Source organism: Phyllostomus hastatus, unplaced genomic scaffold (genome assembly GCF_019186645.2).
Source record: "Phyllostomus hastatus isolate PE091 unplaced genomic scaffold, TTU_PhHast_1.1 phas_contig_30, whole genome shotgun sequence".
In the NCBI taxonomy this organism is placed as follows: domain Eukaryota; kingdom Metazoa; phylum Chordata; class Mammalia; order Chiroptera; family Phyllostomidae; genus Phyllostomus; species Phyllostomus hastatus.
Genome location: NW_025333841.1, coordinates 2776687 through 2781936, shown reverse-complemented (window position 1 = coordinate 2781936; position 5250 = coordinate 2776687). Strand labels below are relative to the sequence as shown.

At 44.8% G+C, this 5250-nt stretch overlaps 1 pseudogene; it reads left to right on the top strand.

The window, feature by feature from the left end:
- Positions 1 to 1047: 1047 nt before the first annotated feature.
- On the top strand, positions 1048 to 3891 carry LOC123819051 (annotated as a pseudogene).
- Positions 3892 to 5250: the final 1359 nt, after the last annotated feature.

The window sequence follows — 5250 nt, the reverse complement described above, 5'->3', positions numbered from 1 at the left end:
AGGTGTTTTAAAGGCACTTTGGGATTTAACTGCAATACTCCACCATTATTCAGAACCTGTATAAAATTTTGAATAAATAGTTCCTTTGCTTCTTCCCAAACTGTCACTGAAAGTCAGAGTTTTTATCAGCGGTGAGCAAAATGAACCGGAGTTACAAACTGACCCAAAAAGGGGGGTTTCTGTCACAAAACCACTGGAAATGCCATGCTAATAATTTGGGAAAGTTATTCAGTAGTTTCTTGTAAAAGTTAAATACAAATGTATCTATTGATACAGCAATTTTACCTATAAGTAATTACCCAAGAGGAATAAACACTTGTGTCTACGAAACAATTTACTGACCACAGTCAAGGTGGTCTCAAACATAAAGTCCTAAAGTTAAAGTAATCCAAATGTCTGACAGGATATTAAATTTAAAAAATTATGCAACTCAGGTTGGAGGCTATCGTGCCATATGAAGCAAAAAGCTATTGATAGGAGTAAAACTTGCATGAATATTACCAACATTATGTTGATATAAGTAGCAATAAACACCCATACGTGTACCTGTGCATGCACATGTACACACACACCACAAACTCACAAATACTATACCAAGTCAAAGAACAGGCAGCAAACAACAGCTAGGGTTGCCCTGGCTGGTGTGGCTCAAAGGATTGCGCTCCAGCCTATAAACCAAATGATAACCCATCCAATTCTCAGTCAGGGCACAAGCCTGGGTTGGGTGCCAGGTGCCCAGTAGGAGGCGCAGGAGAGGCAACCACACATTGATGCTTCCCTCCCAGTCTTTCTCATTCCCTTCGTCTCTAAAACTAAGTAATCCTTTTTAAAACGTTTCTCTTTAAAAGAAACTAAGCTAGGGTGATAGAAATCAGTAGAGTGGTGGCTTAAGGAAATTGGCAGAAATAATTTACAGGTACTAGACAAGAGAAATTTCTAAAGACTTCTTCTTACCTACCTTTCCCTGTACAAAACCCTTTAGCAGCCTTCTCAACATGGCTCAGAGGATACCAGGATCATCTTGCTTCCTTCCGAGACCAGTTTGGTATGTACGTCACGCATGGAGTTTGTAAGGAAGGGGATAACTGCCGCCACTCACAGGACCTCTCTGAAAGTCCATACAGTGCAGTGTGCAAGTATATTCAGTGAGGGTTCGGTACTTACAAAGACCACTGCAGATATGAATATAGGAAATGACTGAAAAAGGAAGAAGAGACTACTACAGATCTAACTGCAACATCATCTCTTGCTGCCTCGTCAAGTCTGTCATCAGTAGTTGGACCAACTGTTGAAATGAATGCAGACGAGGCTCAGTCAAGACATTCAAACTAGCCCTGGCTGGCATAGCTCAGTGGACTGAGCGCGGGCTGTGAACCAAAGTGTCGCAGGTTCGATTCCCAGTCAGGGTACATGCCTGGGTTGCAGGCCATGACCCACAGCAACCACACATTGATGTCTCTGTCTCTCTGTCTCTCTGTCTCTCTGTCTCTCTCTCTCTCTCTCCCTTTCTTCTCTAAAAATAAATAAATGAAATCTTATTAAAAAAAAAAGACATTCAAACTTTGGAACTGTAGGAGCAGGTTCAGAAGACCGGGTGAATGCCTTTGACTTAGATCCTCACTAGCCCTACTGTGGCCTTGTTGCAGGGGACAGCATAGGAAGAATCCTTAGACTGCGCAACTGTTGCTAGCCAACACGTAGGTTCCTGGTTGCCAGGCAAAGACTGTTAACACTTAGGTAGCAGCTAGGAATGAGAAGCCAGAAGGGAAATAAAGGGAGGCAACCTCATCATTACAATCTAACAAAGAACTTTAAATACAGGAGGCTAAAAGAGGAAGCCCGTTAATCCTGACTCAGGTCCAAAAAGGCTGCCAGGTGACCCCAACAAGTAAAGTATGATAGTGCACAGTGAAGCCCTTGAAACTGTGTGTATCATCTCCACTAGCTGGGAAGAGGAAAACCTTGAGACTATGTATTCATCCCAAGGCCTGGAAGGGAGAAGGGGAGGAGGACTCCACTGCCGAAAGAAAAAGCCCACGAAACAACTTCAGTTAACTGCCTGCCTCCAGACAAGCATAAAATGAGCAAACAGAGTCAGTAGCAAGGTAAGTTTTCAGGCTAACAGACCCCAACCCATACCTAGGATTTAAGCAGTCAGATCTCCAGGGAAAATTAGCACCACCTTTATCCTGCCATCAAAATGGAACTCCCTGACCCCCATCCTGACAAGTATATAAGTCCTCAGAAAAAAGGACCTCTCTCAGCTGCAGGTTCTGTTGCCACAAGGTTGGGCAGGGGGTTGGCCACCTGGACCTTTGGCCACCCTTGCTCTTGCTCTCCCACTGTAACAGGGTGCAGTGAAGAGGGGGGACCCAAATAGGGATCTGCAATGGGGTCCAGAAGAGCTTGCAGATGATTAGCTCCACACCACAGCGCCACACCTGCCTGGAATGCTAGCAGCTATGGCCAATTGTGGGAGGAGCCGGAAGTGAGGCAGCCAAGAAAGATTGGCGCAGGGATTTAAACTCAGGCTCGGCAACCATCTGGTGTGTTTTGGGGACCACGCGTCTTTGGCGGAGTCAGGACCATGTGGCTTTGGAAATGCTCCCTTTTTGCCCCGTGGATGGTGCCAGTAGCCTGAATCACAGACTTCTACTTCTTTCCTGAGATATAGTACCCCAGACTAGGCAGAGGGAGAAGGAAGGACTGTGTGTGTTTGTGGGTGTTCTAAAGAACTTTAGTCTGTATAACTTGTAAATAAATAATCATTCCTTTTCTTTTCACCAATCTCTGGCATTCAAAGACGTCCTTCCTATGGCAGTGGACAAAATGAACCTAGTACTGGGCAGGAACCTCTGGAGAAAGAGGGGGTCTTTTACGTCCTTCAGCCTCTCCCCTATCTGTTCTGTAACACCATCACTAATGAAATTTGCATGCATGCTAATAGGCTAGCTGACCTGTAAATCATTACTGCATTGGCAAGAAGAACCAGGGTTTCTCCAATAACACTCTACTACCCCTTCTTGCACTGCAGCACCCCTGCAGGGCTCAGTGACCAGGGAAGACTCAGACTGAGCAGCCAGCCCCAGGAATAGAGCAGCCACTGTGCCCCTCTGCAGCTGTCAGAGAGTGTTATCTCCATGGAGACTCCTGGGACCTGTGTGGGCTGCAGGTCGTCCATCCCTTGGAGGCTGCCCAGAGTTCACAACATATGAAATCTTGCATTGAGGTCCACACTGAGGTCTCATTTGCTGGCCAGCACAGTTAAGAACAAGGTGTGTGAGATCTGCAAGGAGGTGGTCTACGTGAAAGCCATCCCCCAAAAGAGCAGCTTTAGGATCATCTCCAACTGTGACCACACCTACTGGTCTCAACTGTATTTGCAAGTGGAGGAGTGCTAAGCAATTTGAGAGCAACTCCATAAAGTCATAAAGTCCTGCCTTGATGCTAGATCACATGTAACTTCGTCATTCCAACTGAGTTCTTGGTGGAGGAGAAGAGAAGCAGAAACTAATTCAGAAATACAAGGAGGCTATGAGCAACAAGGCGAGCAAATATTTTGACGAAGGACTGGGAGCTGCCCATTTGGAGGGAACTGTGTTTACCAGCATGCGCACCCTGATGGCCCTAGAGAGGAGTCACAAAGACAGAACGTGGGAACATCAGGCAGATTCCGGGCCTAAGGAAGGAACCGCTCGTGGGAGCTCACTGAGGAAAGACAGAACAGCAACCCGATAAGACCACAATGAAGAAGAGGTTGCCACCTTTGAGCTGGGCAAGATGTTGCTTATGCTTTTGGCTGCAGGTGGAGACGATGACCTGACAGTCTCTGAAGACCGGTGGGACTTGATTCAGGATGAGCTGGATGACTTTCATGACTGGAATCTATAGCAGCTGTGTGCCGAAAGCAGACTGGCCTGCACAGCCTCAGAAGTGCTGTCCCCAGAGCACCGGGGCACAGTCCAAGCTCCTCTCCCAGGGAGGCATAAGCACTGCAGGTGCTGTCGGAATAACTTTTATCCAGGGTCTGTCTTCTAGATCCCTCACCTTTCCCCAAGGAGTATCGTGTTTCCTCTGGTTAAAAAAGTTACAAAATAAATCTTATAGTTAGTTTTTTCCGAACGTGAATTTAACTGTCAGACAGTAACTGTAGGTTTGCTGCTTCACCTGTTCTTAATGAGATTCCCACAGTTGGAGGTATTTTCTATGCACTTTCCCCCACTATTTTTGAGAGCCCCAGGTTCAAAAGTCACACAATGGGACCTGTTTGGGTGTCCAAGAATAGGGGTGATGGGTAAAAAGGGTCTGTACTGTAGCAAGGAGCCTTCTGCTACAGACTTAAAGGTGGGCACTTGAGGTTTCCAGTGAAATTTTGTATCTATTCCCTCTGTTTCAGTCCACCCCCGACACCCACACCCCAAGCACTTGTGTAATGGTTTGGGTTTAATTGCACACAAGTGGATAAACTACCCAGTAACCATAAGTGGAGGGGGGGCGGGGGAGGGGGAGACTTGTATATACTGTTTCAAGTGCCTGCGTATGTGCACAGGGAACTTTCAAACTGCATAATTGTCAAAAACATGACAACTATACATTTTATTATTTGTAAGTTAAACCTCAAAAGTCAACGTCCATTGATTTTCTTCCCTTACCAACTTATTTCAAATTTCAGTGTCATTACTTGATATCCCCTCACCCCACTCACTGCAACCTTGTCATTAGGCCCATCAGACAAATTATATTTAACTACTTAATGGTTTATTATCGATCCTTTTCCCTGATTGTTCACTTCATAGGGTGAGATACTCTGACTGTTTTGTTCATTGGTGTACCTATTAGCATACAATAATTTCTGACACATAGTAGGGCTCAGTAAATATTTGCTGAATAGATATGTGAGCTCTAAGTAAATACTACTATAAATCTATAAAGTTATGGCTCTGTGGCCCCAAAATAACGTCCCTTGGAGATGCCTAGGCAAAGGACCAAGTGTTTCAATACCCACTGGAACATGCAAAACGTGAGCGCTGCATTTTATTTTCCTGATGTAAATAAATGAGGTATTTTTAAGCATCGATATCTCTGAATGGCTTAACTATAAAACATTTCTCTGGTAGTGAAATCAACATGAAGGACATACATCAAAATTATGGGGTCAATTAATGAAAAATAAGCCAAAGTATCTCTTGTGATACTGAACAAACTAACGATTGTAATTAACATTTAATTGCTGAAACACTGAATTTATGG